Consider the following 19,953-nt stretch of genomic DNA (forward strand, 5'->3'; position numbering starts at 1 on the left):
TAGTGGCCTTTGAGGAAGGAGACTACAGGGAAGGCCTCAGGAATCACCGACACTTCTGCCCACTGCTCTGGCACTAAACCAGGCAATTCTTGGTGTAAATGAACCACAATTCCCCCTCACAGGAGACATAGATGAGTGCCCCCACTTGAGTCCTGGGCTTGGTTCATAAGTGCCTGTACCCAAATCCCAGAAGCATACCTAACACCTTCCAGGTATGGGTTTTATGTCCAAATGAGATTAAATAAGCTGTGCTGCAAATGTCACATAAGAGTATGGAAATAAAAGACTATCGGAAGCAGAAAAAAAAATGCCCTGCAAATATCTGGAATTAAGGTATATGATTGTGTGAGAATTTAATAATCATCAATGTACTTTAACCTGTGCTTATTTATACTGTTGCTTTTGTTTAAAACTTAGAGGACACATTATACTTTCTTCAGAGGCACATTTGTATCAACTTGCACATGAAAATTACCTTGAATGTCTTCTATAACTTTGACAATGTTCTTCAATATTATGGTCTTCCCAACTGTATCCTAAAACATAGCACCAGACAATGGATGTTACATTATTGAAAACTGTGCAAAATTTAAGTTACCATCTTCAGTGACCCTTAAAACCATGCCTGATTTAAACACCTCATTCTTCTTCTTTTTCAATCTAATTACAAAATATCATCAATAACCAAGGAATAGTTGTCCCCTTATTTTAAAACATGAGGGAATAGTCAGTCTTACCTATAGCAGTGAGGTTCCTGTAGGTCTCCAGCATCACATCTTTGTAGAGATTCTTCTGGGAAGGATCCAGCAAAGTCCACTCTTCCCAGGTGAAGTTGACATGTACATCATCATAGGTCACAGCATTCTAAAATATCCCATACATGTGTACAACAGAAAGTATGATACTGACAACATTGTGAATGTATACATCTTTGACAGTATAGCCATATAATTCTGATGCTCCCCACAATTATTCTAAAAATAGACACTATAATGAAATGACCAAGTCACTTTATTTAGAAGGAAACTGAATAAAAGGTCACCTCTGTCATGACTGTACCCTTTAAATGGGATATCAGCTTGCAAGAGAAATGCATATTAACAAACAGAGAGAGAGAGAAGTAAATAGGCCAACAGTACAGATTACACATGAGAGAAATTTTATGAAAAACTGCTAACTACAAAAAAAGAAAACTAAGATGGAGAAACTGGGTGTGTTGGCTCATGCCTTTAACCCTGGCACTCAGAATGCAGAGGCAGGTATATCTACCTCAGAGTAGACTGCAAGCCTAGTCTATTCAATGAGGTCCAGGACAGCCAGTAGTACATATAAAGACCCTGTCTCCCAAACAAAAGAAAATATAGAAAAAACTCTGTGGTTTTTACTGAAGTTCCTACATAGAGTTATGCATTCACTCAAGTTCTCTATTCATCTTTCAGTAACCTGTAGTGCCCTAATTTATACTATAACATCAAGATTTTACTAAATGGCACTGCATGTTTCAACAGTTACAAATGAACAGATGAAAATAGTGGCAATATAAATGTTGGCTATACTTAATCAACACAGGGTAAGAGAGACTGCTCAGTAGTAAAATAGCTCTTGCTCATCTTGCATATAGGTGGGCTCAACTACCAGTACTTACACAGGGCATCACTACTATCAATTATTCCAGGTTTAGGGTTTCTGACAACATCTTTTGAACACTATGAGGACCAGGTACCCACATAGTACATATAGATAGATACAAGTAAAATAGTCATATTCATTTAAAAATTCAAAACACATACAACAGGCAGGAAGAAAGTCATGTGTCTGTAATCCAATAATTCAGAAGGCTCAGGCAGTATCAATGTTGTAAATAGTTGCTATACTGGAAAATAGAATGATACCTTCTACATCTCTCTTTGGTTATTTCCACTCCCTATGTGCAGCTAGGTCTCCATGGAAGATGTCTCATAGCTTAGGTATCTCAATATCTTATGGTCTCAAAATGTAATCCAGGCTGTTGTGTAATATTATTTTAAGATGTGTTATATTTGTTTATGCCATGGAACATGTTTTAAGGATGCAAAGATGTGTTGCATTCTTTTATGTTGAATATGTTTAACTCCGTGAAGTTGTGATACTTTGTCATTCAAAAATGCCTGATTGATCTAATGAAGATCTGAATGGCCAACAGCTTGGCAGGAAAGGATAGGCAGGGCTGGCAGGCAGAGAGAATAAAAGGGAGGGGAAATGTGGGAGTAAAAAAATGAAAAAAAGAAAGGAGTATGAAAATGAGCAGGCACTAGGAGCCAGCCACCCATCTACACAGCAAGTCATGGTGTAAGAAGTAAAGAAAGGTATACAGAAAAGAGAAACATAAAAGCCCAGAAGCAAAAGGAGATGGGATAATTTAAGAAAAGCAGGCTATATAAACAAGTCAAATTAAGGCTGAGCATTTATAAGAAGCAATAAGTCTCTGTGTGCGTGTGTGTGTGTGTGTGTGTGTGTGCGTGCGTGCGTGTGTGTATGTGTGTGTGTGTGTGTGTGTGTGTGTGTGTGTGTGTCTGTGATTTGAGACCTGGGTGGCAGGCACCAAAACAGTAAAGAGTAAAAATAAAAAATAAAATAAAAAACAACCAAAAACACCAGGCTTCATTCTCACAGCCTCTTCACTAAGTTTCTGACTCTGCCAAACATTGATTCCTGCAACAATGATGAATGGTAATCACACACTAAGAATCCATGACCTTAAATTTTGATTCTTTCTAGATTCCAGCACATGATGGGTGATCCTGCAAAGTTTGATTTCTTAATTGTGATGAACACTAACACAGCTTGGACCAGAGGTGCAGCATATTTTGTGTAAAGTTGCTTTCTGGGACTAGGAATCACTTTGCTTACTCCTTCCATAAATTGAAGGTTTAACGGGATGGAGCCCTTAAGGCATCTTGATAGGTTTCTATTACATAGGAATGACCTTCCTTACAATGACAATCAACTCCCAGAAAATTCCCACCTGTTTTAGCACTTGACTGTCATCTGAAACTACCTTTTCACTTTCATTTATTTCTGCCCCACTTTTTTTCACTATAGACCTGAATGAGTCATCAGTAATTATCATCTAGCAGATTTAGCATTCCATTTAAGAAATTAGCCCATTGTTTTTTAATTCTGCCTTACTAAATTTCCAGTACATAGGTGGAATAAGAAAAACTTTGAAGCCAAAATATCACACAAATGACCTCTAGCTCAATTTTTCTCCAATGCAGCTTTTTAAAATTCCTCTTCTTGCAGAAATTCTTTAATTACTTATTACATACTAATCCCAGCTCCCCCTGTCTCCCCTCCTCCCACTCCCCCGACCTGCCCCCACCCCACCCTATTTTTGCTCCTCAGAAAGGATAAGGACTCCAATGGGAAGTCAAAGAAGACTGTCTCATCAGCACACTGAGACAGGACCAAGGCCCTCCCCCATGTCTAGACTGAGCAACGTATCTCTCCATAGGAAATGGGCTCCTAAAAGCCAGTTCATGCATTAGGGATGGATCTTAGTCCCACTGTCAGGGGCCCCAAAAACTGCCAAAGCCACCCACTGTCGCCTGCATTCAGGGGGTCTAGTTCAGTCTTTTTTTAAAATATGGAAATAAGAGCTTTATTTTATTGACCTTCAGAAGAATATCTATCTCTACTTCAGAAGTTCACATTTTACCAATGTTCTAATGAATTTGTTTATAAATATCATAAATACAGTTGCACAAGTCCAACTCCAACCAGGTTATGAGCTGCAGGACAGAGGTGTGAAGTCTGTAAAAATTGAAGAGTTAGAATACCAGCTGTCGGGCTAGAGAGATAGCTCAGAGGTTAAGAGCACTGGCTGCTCTTCCAGAGGTCCTGAGTTTAATTCCCAGCAACCACATGGTAGCTCACAACCATCTGTTATGAGCCTTCTGGTGTGCAGATATATAAGGAAGCAGAATGTTGTATACATAATAAATAAAAATCTTACAAAAAAAAATACCAGCTGTCTCTCAAACACATGGCATCATAAATTCAAGCTGTTTTTGTTAATACAAGTTCTAATGCGTTCAATCATGACCAACTGCAAGGCATTTCTCTTTAATAATTTTCCAAAAATCATTAACATTTACCCATTTTAGTTTTGTTTCCTCTTCCCCACTGCATTGGAATCATTGAAAATTATCCCATATCATGAATTTTTATATTGCAAGCCAGGCACATTTCATACAAAATGTGTCCTAGCCAACAACAAACTTTCAATTACAAAAAACAGTTGATTCAAGCCCACTGAATAATCCTTAACAATGTGATACTTTTGCAATCAGCTAAATGTATGATTTCCACATCTAATATATTATTTTCAGTTGTAAGTCAATTTCTTTTTTTTCCCGGGAAATAGATGTTTTTATTATTATTAGAAACAAGCTCCTTCTAGTTCAGTCTTATATAGGTTTCCCAGATGTCAATCCAGCACCAGTGAACTTCTATTAGCTCAGGTCAGGTGTTTCTATGGTTTTCCCCATGCTGGCCTTGACCCTTTGCTCATACTATCTCTCCTCCCTCTTCAACTGGACTCTGGGAGCTCATCCCAGTGGTTAGTTGTGGATCTCTGCATCTGCTTCCACCAGTTACTGAATAAAAAAATCTATGATGACAGTTATGGTAGTCCTCAATCTGATTACAGGGGAAGGCCAGTTCAGGCACTCTCTCCACTGTGGTAGAATATTATTTTATGGTCCGTGACTTTTGTTTATGCTGCATTTTTTTAATTCCGTGAAGCTGTGATTCTTTTCCAGTCTAAAACACCAGATGGTCTAATAAAGAGCTGATGGCCAACAGCGAGGCAGGAACAGGAATGGGCAGGGCAGCAGGCAGAGAGTAAAACAGAAGGACAAACAAAGAAAAGGAGGAGCAGCAAGAGAACAAGGAGAAAAGGATGTCAGGGGCCAGTCACCCAGCCACCTTGCCAGCCATGGAGTAAGAGGGAAAGTAAGATATACTATATATCCTATGGCCTTAACCTCCACTGCTCACCATTACTCTCAACATTCCCATCTTCCAGGTCTTGCAAGAACAGCTGATTAAAGGGGGGAGGGAGCTAGGAGAATGAGAAGGGGAGAAGAGGAGGGATGAAGAGAACATGAGGGAGCAGAATGGTTCAGTCAGGGGAAGAATAGAAGATAGCAAGAATGGAGATACCATAATAGAGGGAGACATTTTAGGTTTACAGAGAAATCAGGCACTAGGGAAATGTCTGGAGATCTATAAAGATGACACCAGCTAACAATCTAAGCAACAGAGGATAGGCTACCTACCTTAAATGCCCTCCCCTGATAATGAGATTGATGACTGACTTATATACCACCTGATAGCCCTCATCCAGCAGCTGGTGGAAGTAGAAGCAGACACCCACAACTAATCACTGAACTGAACTGGAATCCAGATGCAGAGAAGGATGCATGAAGAGCAAAGGGGTCCAGACCAGGCTAGTGAAACCCACATAAACAGCTGATCTGAACATCGGGGAACTCTTGCTCCCCAGACTGATAGCTGGGATACCAGCATGGGACTGATCCAGACCCCAAGAACATGGATTTCATTGAGGAAACCTTGGAAATCTATGGGACCTCCTGTAGTAGTTCAGTACTTATCCCTGGCATAGGTGTGGACTTTGGGAGCCCATTCCACATAGAGGAATACTCCTTGAGCCAAGACACATGGGGGTGGGCCTAGGCCCTATCCTAAAGGATACGATAGACTCTGATGACACCCTATGGAAGGCCTCACCATTGGGGGGAACAGAAAGGATATGTGATAGGTAGGGTTTTAGTTTGGGGGGTGGTAGGGGAGGATGGGAGGGAGAAGGGAACTGGGATTGTCATGTAAAACAATCTTGTTTCTAATTCAAATAAAAAATCTGAACACCCCCAAAAAAGAACAGCTGATTAAGATCTGAATCTAGCTTTCCATGGCTTTTTCTATCTTAAGTCCTGATATCTTCAACATTCTTCAAAAAGTCAACACCCCCAGGTCTTTAGCGGCAAAAATCACTTTCTTGAGGTACCATTTTTTTTTGTTCCAACTTTCTTAACTGTTGCTGTGATTAAATGATCTAACCAAAAGCAACTCAGGTAATAAACTGGTTCATTTGGTTGATTCCCGTAAGTCACAGTCCCTACTTGTGGAAGCTTAGGATAGAAACTCAAGATACTAACTGAAGTAAAACAGGAACCATTGTTTCCTGGCTTTCTTGCTTTGACACTGTCTTGTGCTCAGCTAGCTCTCCTATCCAGCCTAGGCCCATTTGGTCAGAGTTATTGCCAATTCAGTGGAAGCCTTCCCACATTAATCAAAATAAATACAGTCTCTTTCAGACACAGTAAACAGATATCTGATTAGGCATACCCTCAAGTGATATTCCTTCAGATGACTCTAGGCTATGTCATGTTGACAGCTGGTGCTAATTAGGAAAAAGGGACAATAATATATGAGAAGGTTTTAAAGATCCAAAGCCAATGTATTAATCATAACAATCACTTAAGCAGCAAAAACAGAAACATAAAGATAGCAACAACTGGAAAACACAGATATACCAGAAAACAGGAAGAGGCAAGCATCTCAGATCAAGACAAAACTAAAACTGTCTCTCCACAGAAACTTCCCAAACCAACAAAAACTCAAGGGACTCATAACATAAATTTTCTGAAATCAAAATTGGTGACGGTCCATCATTTTCCAGAAAATGAACAGTATAATTAGATTACAATTAATAAAACCAACAGCATAGATGGCAGCACTGACAAAAGAAGACACAAAGACAGAGCTACCAATTTATACCATGGTTTGTTAATATAAGAACAGCAAGATTCTAATCAAAATCAAACTTCAAGAATTCATTGACTAGTACTCATCCTGTACACTCCGGTTCTCTCCTTTACCAGTAACAGAAAATGGGTTGAATGAGGAGGGCTGTCCCAGAAAAATTGAAGAGATTCACTTGAATCCCTCTGCTGTTTAACTTTGTAGAACACAGTTTTGACTATTAAAAGGATCTCATTCTCTGATGATAAAGGAAAGGATGTCTCTTAGGATCACTTAGGCACCATTTTGTTTCCTATGACTGTTGATTGCCTTAAGGCTACATCATAGTGAGCAAATGAAAACTTTCCCAAACCAAATGCAAGATAACAGATTTTTAAAGAATCAGTGTACACCTAGAGCAACTTGTTTTATAATTGTTTTATAAATCACAAGCACTTTAGAAAACAAGTTTATTGCTTTTTGCATGTATTTGTGCATGAGAGAGAATGCCTTCCATATGTATACAGGTAACATACAAAAGAGGGCATCAGATCACCTGGATCTGGGATAGTAGAGAGTTACAAGCCTCTAAATAGATATCTGAACTCAGGTCATCTTCAAAAAATATATGTGTGGGCTGGAGACATGGCTCAGAGGTTAAGAGTACCGACTGCTCTTCCAGAGGTCCTGAATTCAATTCCCAGCAACCACATGGTGGCTCACAACCATCTGTTATGAGATCTGGTGCCCTCTTCTGGTGTGCAGATATACATGGAAGCAGAATGTTGTGTATATAATAAATAAAATCTTTTTTAAAAAAAGTATATGTGCTGAGCCCCCTGCCAAGACCCATAATACTATTTATCCAATGAAACAAGTCTTTCCCAGTTTCACAACAACACAAACAAAACCTAAATAAATAATATTGATGCATCAAAATTAAGATGTTGTGTATGATAAATTTGTACTATAAAATAAATACAATCCAATGGCAATGCCCAACAATTTATGACAGGAAAGCTGATTACAAAACTACATTCACAGTGGTAACATTCAGAATGCTCAATGGGATTATAAAAACATAGTACACAGATTGACATAATATGACTTCTATACTTACCACAAAGATACAACAATCAAACTGTGTACAATATTTGTAAAATAATAAAGGGGATGGAGAGATAAAGCAAAGAGCAAAGGCAGGAAAATATAGTCAACTTTTAGACAAAATATCAAAGGAAACATAACCAGGAAAAGTGTGATCTTGACCAGTTTTACTCAGCTCAATATGATTCCATATGTATAGACTTAAATAAACACAGACTTCTGTTGGCTGGAGGTTTTCCTTGTCCTGCCTAGTCCTACTGCTTCAGCCCCAAATGAACACACGGAGGTACTATATTAATTATAAAACTGTTGGATAGCTAGGGCTTCTTATTGGCTACCTCTGTCTTAATCATTAACCCATTTCTATTAATCTAAGTATTTCTTTTTTTTTAAGTTTATTTATTATGTATACAACATTCTGCCTCCATATATGTTGCACACCAGGAGAGGGCACTATATCTCATTACAGATGGCTGTGAGCCACCATGTAGTTGCTGGGAATTGAACTCAGGACCTCTGGAAGAACAGCCACTGCTCTTAACCTCTGAGCCATCTCTCCAGCCCAAATCTAAGTATTTCTATGTGGTCTTATCTTACCAGAGAAGGCTCCGGACCTGTTACTCCTTCCTCGGCCACATGGTGTTTCCGTGCTGTCTCTATCTGCCTACCTTTCCCAGAATTCTCATCTCTTAGTCACACCTAACTTCCTGCCTCTATTGGCCAAACAGTGTTTTCTTCATCAGCCAATAAGAGAAACATATATACAGAAGGACATCCCCCATTAGACTTCACAACTTACACAATATTAACTCAAAGTGACCCTTACCTTAAACTGTTGTTTCTGACCTTCCAGATACTGATATTTCTTCCAAAGACAGAAGCCCCATGATCTAGAGCTCTCTCTGCAAATGGAGGTGATCTCCAGCTATGGCTCCACAGCCCCTTATGTCTCCTTGTGGTTTCAGGTAAACCCAGCCTCATTGATGCCCAATCCCATAACAATGTAGAAAAATTATTTAAATGCTGCTTCCTGCCACATGAATTATGTCACAAGATGTGGATTCTGCCCTATCTACCTGCCCAAAACCATGCACACCTGAGAAATCTCTGTGGATCAGAAACTCCTTTTGTCTTCTGGAATTGACCTTCACTGAATCACACCATTGCAGCTGGTGGTAGCAGAAAGTTAAAAGCATTCTATCATGTATTGCTGAAGGATGATGTACATCATCATCTTTCTACCAGTTTCTAAGCTATTTGTAACATTTATAAGACAAACCTGAAAGTGGAATGCAATATTTAGAACTTCTAGAAACCAGTCTTTCAGTTTTCCAATCTGTCTTCCTACCACACACCAAAAGCAGTGCCTGTGTGTGCACACTGGACAGTGATGTTACAAACATATCCTCTCATGCCTGGGCTGCAGAGTCTCCCCCTCCCCAGGTAACCCATACACAGGGAGGTTCAGAGGACAAGGAACACTGCCAAGGACAACACATGGATGAACCAAACCACAGTCTGTCTCATGGTCCATACAAATATCAGCAGAAATGACAGCTCAGCAGACCTGCTCTGAACACCCCACTTTCAACATTGTATAGCTTGTGTTCTTCCTTACAACTTCCTACAGCAGAAGCAGAGGAGAATCCTGGAAAGAACCTGCAAGCTACTTGCCACCATTACTCCTGATTGTTAACCCTCCCTAGGGTCCCTCATTGGCTAGGGCCATCCAGCTGGGCCTCAGAATTGTAGCAGCTCCCCTACTGGGTCATCAGAGATCAAATGACCGTCCTTCCAGCTCTGCCCTTCCAGCCCAGCAGACAGGGGCCTAGTCTAGAAAGTTGGTATTTTAGTTGACATTCTTTTACTCTTCTAGAGCACTTCCTGTTCCTCATCCAAAACATAGAGTCCTTTGTGTACACATTACATTACACTCAATGTTCAGTGCAGCCAACCCATTGCCTCATAGTTGGGAAATCCTGAAGACACAGGTCACATTCACACAGTAACTGTTGTTAAAGAAAAACAGGCCATGAATTAGAAAACAATGAGGTGTCATGGTAGGGCTTGGAGGCAGCAAAGAGAATGTGGATATGATGTAGTTATAATCTCAAAAATTATTTTGAAAAGTTGAAACAGGCTTTATGGCCATGTGCTCCAGAGACTAGGGATTTGTATTAGAACACATCAAAGATTTTCTTGTTTTCTCTAAAGATGAACATTTTAAACCAGAAAAATAACAGTCCTGTTAGGCAGGGTCACACCACTTACCCAGATCTTCTATTTTAGTTTAGTCCTATTATAGTTTATGGAGCATCTAAAATAGACTAACTAACTAATAACACATTGCTAATCTCAACTACTGTTGAAGTAGGAAAGCTCTTACCCTTTCTGCACTGTGACTCTCTAAGATTCAAAGTTGGTCAATGAACTCAATTCTTGCATAGGTCCCTCTTCATTTTTAAGTCTCCACTAAAAGTCAAAGTGATTGGAGGTCACTCATTAACTGGTATATTGTTCCTTTTCAACTAGTGAAAGCCCAGCCTGGACGGAGTTGCAGCACTGTCTTCCCAGCACTGAGCAGCAGAGGCAGGATTAGGTTTTCAAAGCAATTCTTAATTACATAGCACGAGATAAGCCTAAACTATTGGAGACATTGCTCTACACAGAAATCAGTAATCAACCTCATTTGAGAGAAAAGGAATGAAACTACTAATGGCCTAGAAACATTGAAGAACAGAAACAGAGATAAGAGCAATAATACACTTAAAGAAAATATTTTAAAATAATGCCAATCAGTGACTTTTAAAAAGATAAAATTAATGTATCTTTAAGATTAAAAACCAAACTTAGCTATACTGACTTTGAAACAGAGTAGGTCCTTCCCTAAGAGATAGATTGACCTTGACCATATGCATCTGTTGGCTGGTGAAATCTATAACCTGACACATAGAGTTACAGCCAATAGCCTGTTTCTGAAACCTCTGAGCTGACATAACTGTGTTAAGCAGAATTGAACATATCTGCATAGGAGACTTACCTAATTACAAATTCAATATTCATTGGCTCAAGATAACCTTCCCTACCGTACACCCACACAATCTGGTCTGTTACCATTCATATGACATGAATTAAAAGATACTGGAAAATTACAAAATCACAATCAGGACCTTCATAATGGTGACTCCAGCAGCTGACTGCCTACCCTGTTTCCCCTGCAGTGTGCACAATATACTACTCTTCCTATTTTGGTCCAAGGACAGAAGCAATGCTCCACATGTGAATCCTTTTCCTGTGACTGCATTGGTTAGTTGACTACCTGACTCAAATGGACAATTTTAAAACTCTGAGGTGGTACATCTATTTAATTTAAGAATTTTGAAGGTCTAATATAGGGGACAACAAGGTCATTGCCCTAGAGAGCAACTGACTAGAATCAAAGCCACCTGAGTTAACATAAGAGAGCTTGTCTCGGAAACATTTTTCTAAAAAGCCAGAAATGCAGCTGTTCTAGAATTAATATGCCTTCCCTGGGAGAAATCACTTCACACACTTAGGAGATTAATAAAGAATAATCTCCTTAATGATAGTATGCTATCATTAGCTCTGGCTAATGCTCAAAGAGGAAAGACAGCCTACACATATTTGTGTTCCACATGTGTAGTCATCCTTAAGTGTCTTTTAGGTTCAGGCTCCAGGTTATACTTTGAACAACTTAAATAGAGACAGACAACTTGCAAGTCTAGCCCCTTAGACAGATGGGAGAGTTACACAGCAAAGATATTCCCATAATAAATTTCTAAGTAAACCAGTGACCTGAAACAGCAGGTCATTCTTCAGTGACAGGGTGTTGAGGTGAAGGTAGCAAGGAGTGAGAAAGATAGGACAAGAAGAAGGTAGAAAAGATAAATCTAGGGTGGGGAGGTCTTGCACAGGCTATGTCCCACGCCAAGTAAGCTTCTTAAGAAAAATAGCATCTTTTACTAGTTCAGGTCAGGGGAAGTGGGGGGGGGGGATGGATGGAAGAAAATGGAAGACTTCTATGAAGTCAGCACAAACTATCATACAATGGGACAAATTCAGAAAGCTAATCAAACAGTGCTACACAAGGAGAACACAGGGTACTCAAAATGTTACTGACTAAACCCATGGTGATAACCATACCTCCATATGGTGGAAAGAGTTAGTTGGGTTCTCAGGATCTGAAGGAACCCCTCCACTAAGGCCCTGGCCCCAGACCATTACCAGCTCTCCCAAGCAAATTCCTGGTTTTAGACAGGGCTCTCTGTTTTATTGTTAATACATCAGGCCTTTAGGAAAATCTCCCAAGGCCTAGGCCCCAGGTTGTTACTAGTTCTCCCAAGAATATTCCTCCTCCCTGCCTGAGGAAATAAATGAAAGCCTTGCTTCATCAGGCCAGCCCTTAACACAGTAGTGTTTTGCTTTTCAAATAGTTATCACCTGGTGTCATATTGGAAATTTATGGCACACCAGGCCTTAACGTTGGTTGTGACTCTGTAATGCCTCCAAGAGCAGCTTGTTAGGGGCCTGCTCTTTGATATGAGGATGGACCTAGGGGTTGGTTGTAAATCAGGGGTGGCTTCTTTGTAATGGTTTGGAGCCAAATGTCTGGACAATCCTGGTGTACAAATTTTTATCCTAGCTTCCTAATCTCTAACAGGCCTGGTTAGCATATACTTACCTTTTGGGTGTTTTAGAGGCAGTTCTCCCTCAGCTAAATTCTGCTTTGTGAGACTTACTATCTCCTAAGCATTGGTAAATCCTTTATATCACCAATTCTACTCTTCTACATCATGGTATAGTAGTGAAGTCCTACACACACGAGATACCTTTTATAACCTCCACAAAATTAACAATAGATCTTACACATAAAGATAAAAGGCAAAGGGCTGACCATCTAGAAGATACTGAAGAAACTAGGCCTCTCAGAGTTTGGCAACCTGCTTTCCATGGATGCACCAAAAGCATGTTGAAGTTGACTAGAAAGATGTTTCTACACACAGCTCCCTGTTCCCAAAGCTCTGAGTAGATTCAGACCACAGAGCAAAGTTATTCAGGGGCCTGCCGCTGGGTCCAGGGAGTTGCAAGGACTGCATAGGACCTCACAGAACAGGGAATCTGGCAGCAGGTTCCCACCCAGATTCGGAGAGGACCCGCCACACTGGCTCCCGCAACTCGCCATCTGCTCCTCCCCATCTGGGGACAGCAGCTCCTCGCTTACCATATCGTGGCTTCCCAGCTTGCCCAAGATCTCTGCTCGGCTCCCTGCAGCAACAATTGCAGCACAGCACACAAAACCGTGGGCGCCAGCTCCTCTTCAAAGCCAATCCTGAAGCCGGTGGCCGGAAGGGGCCTGCACCACTTCTGACTGGCAGGTCAACTGGAGAGCCTGATTGGCTAGTGAGGCCTGAGTGACAAGAGCACCTCCCTCAGGGTTGTAGTGTGCTTAAAGACACAGCACAGTGGTTCCTGGTCCTGCCTTCCATGGCAAACACAGACCTTTTCCAGATGTGCAGTGATATGCATTTCTATAGCATTTGCTCCTGGATCCTGCCATCTTCCTGCACTCCACAGGCACCTCCCCTTCTTCCTCCTGGACACAATGTGGCTAGCTAGCTTGCATAGCCCAGTTACACTATGGTGGTGGAGTGATTATTCCCTGTCCCACAGGTGGAAGGGGACTTAGAATATTAACAATTAAAGAGAGATTTAAGAACACAAAAGGAGATGTTTGACTGTGATTTCATGCCGAGGTCAGATGAACTGAAGGTACTTTTTACCTGGTTGTCACTGTGCTTTCAGACAACCAGGAAAGAAAAGCAGGAAAGAGATCTTAAACAAGATAATAGGCATTTTCCCCATCATAAGGCTGGATGATGGCTCCATTGCTTTAGTAGTGTTATTCCTAAAATTCAGAAGACAAGGTGAGGGAAAGAAGACAAAGAACTAACACACTACCTTCCTCTTCCATTGTCCTTCCAGCAGGTGTGACCCAGATTAAAGGTGTGCCTTCCAGCCTCAAGGTCTGGATTAAAAGCATGTGTCATCCAGCCTCAGGATCTGGATTAAATTCATGTTGTCTTCTTGCCTTGAAGTTCAGATCATAACTGTGCTCTGCATTTATAAATTATAATTAATTCCATGTATACTCAAGTTGACAACTAAGAATAGCCATCACAATCTACCCCTTGTCAACCTGGCACATAATCATATTGCTTTATGGCATGATTAATTTCCAAATGAAAAACAATAGCCAGCTCATAATTATGGTTAAATATAACTATCCCACATATAATCGCAAATGCATTGTGTATTATATATTTAGAATAGTGGCAATGTCTCTTGTGGGACATCTTTCTAGTATTGCTAACTTATATCTGATAACCACTGATATTCTCTTAATTGGTGCTGCAACATATGATAAGGAAATGGAAAGAACATACAAATATCTATACAAATACATTAACAAAATACAACAGAAGTATACACGTCAGTTATAATCCTCATTTCTGCAACTGGTCACATTGCCTTAGATAGTATTTAGAACTACCTTCCTCTACTACCCATTCTGTATTTCTTCCAGACTCTATAAGCCCTTCAGCAGGTCTTGGGTCTTTTCTTGGAGAAGTGACTCGTACCTTCTTTCCTGATGGTTCTGTGCCCTTTGTCATCCTTCCTGAATTAGATTGTTGTAGTTTCCCATTAGCTTTAATCACTGGGCACAGTAGCACCAAGAGATGCCCTAAAAGATCTCCTGCATTCCAGACATAACCCATCTTGCCTCCATTGGTGAGAGACAATCCAATTTCCCTATGGTAATCTGGATATATCACCCCTCCTAATGGTGTTATTCCTTTCTTGGTCTGTTGGTTTAAGGGCATTTGAAATCCAAAATGACCAGGGGGAAGTTTGAGTTTTCAGTTCAATGGAATGTTTGCTGTGCCTCCTGACAGGAGCACTCCCCTTCTCTGTAACCAAAACTTCTAGGCCAGAAGAATTTAGGTTTATGGAAACAGGAAACAAAAACTTTCCTAGTTGGTCACTAGTGGTGATACTGAGTGTAAATATTCCCTTTTCACCCCTTGATTCCTGGACCCATGGATCCTGGCTATAGGAGAAACTGTACCATATATTGGATGCTGATTCAGAGCATATACTGCCTTCTGGAGAACCTTGCCCCAGCCCTCAAGATGCTGCCACCTAATTGGTACTGTAACTATGTCTTTAACTGCCATCTTTCTATCAGGCCAACTTCTTCAGGATACTGGGGATTCCATGATGGTGGGCCCACTCTAGGCACATATCTGATTGAGACATGAACATAGATAGGTATGTGGACACAGTTTTGTGTGTGGTGAATAGTGATGGCTCATATTAGAGGCAGAAGAGATGCATTCTGATAATAATTGTGGTCCATTTTTTTTTTTGAAAATGAAAGAGGCAGGGTGTTGGTGGTGCACACCTTTAATCCCAGCACTCGGGAGGCAGAGGCAGGCGGATCTCTGTGAGTTCGAGGCCAGCCTGGTATCTAGAGCAAGTGCCAGGATAGGCTCCAAAGCTACACAGAGAAACCCTGTCTTGGAAAAAAGAAAGCAAGCAAGCAAGCAAGCAAGAAAGAAAGAAAGAAAGAAAGAAAGAAAGAAAGAAAGAAAGAAAGGAAAAGAAAAAGAAAATGAAAGAGGCAGTTGTATTTTTTTCAGTCTGAAAATATTATTAGTAAGTTCCCCCGGGACATGTAAAACCCTCTCCAAACATAGGTTCTTAGCCAGATCCACAGTACAAGGCCTCTGTTTCTTCCTGTGGAGTAGGCCTCAAATCCAGGCAGAAAGCAGTCAGCTGCACCAATAGCATTCAAGTCACCACTGCACCCATGGCTTATTATAGCAGACCACAGGGTTCACAGTTGGGTAATGTTGATGACTCCCCACTCCTTAGAGACTATATAACGCCATCCATTACTATAAAAATGAGCTGGAAAAGAAGGAGGAGGAGGAGGAGGAGGAGGAGGAGGAGGAAGAGGAGGAGAAGGAGAAAGCAGGGAGGGAGGGACTCCCTGGTCAGTACCACTTTGATTTCTCTATGTCCTATGACAAATGAGTGTATTGTCTTGAGCAATAGAGTCTAACCATCAAGTTCTGGTATGCAACCAAGTGTAATACGAATAGCCTGTATTATTTGGGGGATCTCCAGGATACCACTGACTATATATTTGTATATATATATTATATATATATATATATATATATTAAAAAAATACACTTTTATCAAACATCTTGATAGTTAACATTAAGAAATTTGGAAAAGCCATATCATATTTTGAATGACTTTTTTTAAAAGATTTTATTTATTTATTTATTTATTTATTTATTATGTATACAACATTCTGCTTCCATGTATGCCTGTGCACCAGAAGAGGGCACCAGATCTCATTACCCATGTGGTTGCTGGGAATTGAACTCATGACCTTTGGAAGAGCAGCCAGTACTCTTAACCTCTGTGCCGTCTCTCCAGCCCTCTTTCTGACTTTTAAGTATGCGATCTAATCTAACAATTTACAATTGTTAAATGCATTTTTATTTCCCTTTTATTACATTTTTATTATTTAAATATATTTTAGCAAATTCTTCCCTTTCCTGAAGTCCTTCTAAATCCTCCCCCCACACAACTTCAAGTTCTTTCTCAAAAATCAAACAAAAACACAATAAAACAACAAAATCCTTCCAAAACCAAGAAAACAAATTAAAACCAAACCGAAAAAGAAAACAAACAAAACCAACAAACTGTAACTAAATAAAAGCACATGCACATGCGTGCGCGTGCACACACTGAGGAGCCCATTATATGTTGATTAATTACTCCTGAAAATGAGGCCTGTCTTGAATATGCAGTATCACTCTATTGGAGAAAAGTGATTATCCCTCTCCCAGCAGGTATAAATGCCAGTTTAGTTTTTAACCTTCATAGTAGTATCTAGGTTTTCATTAATTAAATCATTCATTCATTAAAGTTTAAAATATATCAAAATAAAGTATAATAAGATAAAGCAAAAACTATAACTTCAAAGTTGGACAAAACAAATCAGTAGTAGGCAAAGATCCCAAGAGAAGACACAAGAATCAGAGACCCACTCATTCACACACTCTGGAATCCCATGAAAACACTATGATGGAACCCACAATATGTACTTGGAGGACCTATTGCAGACTTATGCAGGCCCTGGTCATGCTGCTTCAGTCTCCATGAATCCATTAAAGCTTTGCTCATGTTTATTTAGTGGGTCTTGTTTTCTTTGGTGTCCCTCAGGCTTGTAAACTATTTTTCAACCCCTCTGCCATGGGGTTCCCTGAGCTCGGAAGACATGGATTTCATGCAGACATGCCATTTTTACAGTTGAGTGTTCCAAGGCCTCTCACTGTCTGTGTAATGTCTGGTTGTGGGTCTCTGTATTTGCTCCCATTTGCTGCAGGAGGAAGCTTCTCTGACAATGGCTGACCAAAGAATTGATCTATGAGTATGTCAGAATATCATTAGGAGTCATTTTATCAATGTGTCTCTTTTTTTTTTCTTTTAGACCAGTATTACTTCATTTTCCAATAGATTCCTAGGCTATTGGTTGGGGGAGGGGAAGTATATTATATATATGGATGGTGTTGCTGTGCCCTCTCTCTTCTGGCCTAAGGTTGCCATGTGCTTGTCCTTTGGAAATGAGGCTGCCATCTTGTGAAAGTAAGAATTTAGTGCACCGGAGCAGTGTATCCTCCCATAGTTGCATTGGCTGGTCCACAAACATGTTTCCTGTCTAAAAAAGAAACCCAACCTTAGTCATAACGGAAAGGAACACTAGTTCTCTGGTGAGATTCATGCTCACCCTTCTATCTGAATAACGTTAGGGAATCCAGGTCACTCAATATCATGGGACAACTCAGACTAGTGTCTTCTGTCTAGTCCAATGGGACACTGCTCTCGAAATACCCAGCTAAAAGTTCATACTCTACAAGCCATGTCAAATGTCATGGTAGAAATTCAGTCATCATCCTGAATCCCACAAACGAGTGATGTATTTTATGATGAGCTAATAGGAATGTGGTTGTTTGTGGTTGTAGGACACCAATAAGAAACTGCCTTCCATGGTGGTGCCCACTATTAGTCAGAGAACTCAAGGAGGATGGCAGAGGCAGGCACATATCAGGGAGTAAAACATCCTGGTCTACGTAAATAGCTCCAGGCTAAATACACATGAAAGAAACCTTCTGCTCCAAAAATACGATTTTCAGCAATTGGCAACCAAGATGAACATGTCCTTGCAGATAGCATAGTGTGTGTCCCTTCTGCATGCAGAATGTAAGATCAAACTTTATAAGGCCAAAAGAATATTCATGACAAACTCAGAAACCTGAGCAACCAGGCAGATAAGAACAGAAGTGATTAAAACATTAATACAAAAATTTAACCAGGCAATGGTGGCACATGTCTTTTAACGTCAGCAGGCAGATCTCTGACTTCCAGCTCAACCTGGTCTACAGAGATAGTTCTAGGACATCCAAGGCCACAAAAACAACAACAACAAAAACAAAACAAGGGGGCCGGAGGTAGTGGGGGGGAGGTAAAACTAAATTTACAATGGGTCTTTTGGAAGCCAAGTGGCTGATCCTGTACTATTATTAAAACAAATAAACAAAAAAGTAGGCTAGAAAGTCTACATTTGTTTTGTTTAAAAATACAATAGCAGGGTGGTGGTGGCACACACCTATAATCCCAGCACTCAGGAGGCAGAGGTAGGTGGATCTCTGTGAGTTCAAGGCCAGCCTGGTCTACAGAGTGAGCTCCAGAAGCCAAGGCTACACAGAGAAACTCTGTCTTGAAAAACAAAACAAAAAATACAACTGTATGATCTTGACCTCCCCTGCTCACATATTCCCTCCTTCCTCTCTTCAACAGGATTCCTAGAGGTTGATCTGGTGCTTGGTTGTGATCAGCATCTGCTTCCATTAGTTATTGGATGTAGGTTCTACGATGACAGTTAGCGTATTTACTAATCTGATTACAGGGGAAAGCCAGTTCAGGGACCCTCTCCACTATTGCTAGGAGTCTCAGCTGGGATCATCCTTGTGGATTCCTGGGATTTACCCTAGCATGAGCTAGCTTGTTGAAGCAACTTGGAAGGAGACGAACAGGTGCCCAGTGAACTCTTACTGTTTTCCACACCCTCAGAGTGTCCCTAGGTATTTAGGGAACACCTAAAATAAAGTGTTTCTGTTTTTGACAACCATTGCATTCTCCTCAGAGGACATCTGAACTTTGGAAAGGATTTGTTTTTGTTTCAGGTGAGTAGAAGGCTCCTCTGACATAACTCTGAAACACTCACGTGGGGCTGCCTTAGTATGATAGGCTCTGTTAACTCCCCTTACTCTTTGGGAGAAATGGATGGAGGGGGCTGAGAGTGGAGGGAGGAGGAGTGGTTGGAGAAAGAACTGTGGCTGGAACTCTTTTAAAAAAATACAACTAAAGTATTACATTGTTGTTCTATAATATCCTCTCATTTTAAATATCCTATCAGTTCCATGCCTTTAAGACATGGTGCTATTTATAAACAAATAACTTAAAATTGAAACCTATATATGCATACCACAAGATAACACTTAAAGAAAATAAACTTTGTTCAAAGTTTGCTGGTCCCTGAGTATCCAATCAGAAAGAATCTTCTTTCAGTTATGATGAGCAACTTTGCCTACCATTTCCCATCAAGCAATTCTATCCATGCTAATGAGGTCATTTCTATGGTATCTGGTTACAGGCTATTCTGATTGGCTGCATGATTCTGACATTTTCTGGCTCTAGTTCAGTAAAAAGGAATCCTCGGTTTTCTGCCTAAGGAATGCTTTTTGTAACTTGGTCGAAACTTGGAGATATACTCCATCTGTGCTTTCTCTCCCACCCTACCTCCCCCTCTCATTTTATTATTTTATGTCTATGAGCATTTTACCTACTTGAATTGGTGGATACATCACATGCTTACTA

General features: G+C 40.4%; 1 pseudogene; it reads right to left on the minus strand.

Moving 5' to 3' along the window:
- Positions 1 to 13,342, minus strand: part of LOC113835646 — a 19,232-nt pseudogene extending 5,890 nt beyond the window's left edge.
- Positions 13,343 to 19,953: the final 6,611 nt, after the last annotated feature.

This window comes from Cricetulus griseus, chromosome 4 (genome assembly GCF_003668045.3).
Source record: "Cricetulus griseus strain 17A/GY chromosome 4, alternate assembly CriGri-PICRH-1.0, whole genome shotgun sequence".
Taxonomy (NCBI): Eukaryota; Metazoa; Chordata; class Mammalia; order Rodentia; family Cricetidae; genus Cricetulus; species Cricetulus griseus.